This window comes from Corvus hawaiiensis, chromosome 5, assembly GCF_020740725.1.
Source record: "Corvus hawaiiensis isolate bCorHaw1 chromosome 5, bCorHaw1.pri.cur, whole genome shotgun sequence".
NCBI lineage: Eukaryota > Metazoa > Chordata > Aves > Passeriformes > Corvidae > Corvus > Corvus hawaiiensis.
In genome coordinates this window covers 24,893,227-24,893,635 of record NC_063217.1, presented here as the reverse complement: position 1 = coordinate 24,893,635, position 409 = coordinate 24,893,227, and positions in this window count along the sequence as shown.

Below are 409 nucleotides of genomic sequence, written 5' to 3'. Positions count from 1 at the left end.
TTTTAAGTTCCTTTTCACGGTCAGCCGGAGGGACAAAGTGTCTTCTTCCCCTCCTCCCCTCCTCCCCGCCACCCTCTCGCCGACCCCGGCCCCGCGCCTGGGGGTGGTCCTTCCTCCACCGTCCGGTGTCACCGTCCCTCCGTTGGGTCTTGGGTCACTCCGTTGCCGCCGCCGCCGGCTCCCCGCCGGGTCCGGCTCTGACCCGGCGGCCGCCGCCGCTTCCTTACCGCGGATCCGGCCCCTGCAGGGCCCGCGCTCCTCACGGTGGGCGGCCTGTATTTATTATTAATGAATTATTATTAATTATTATTATTACACGGTCTACGCAGTTTTTAGGCATCTCCGTTAGGATTTTCTAATTTTATTTTAAAAGGCACAAACTATAGCTCTTAGTTGAATGTCGCCAGGT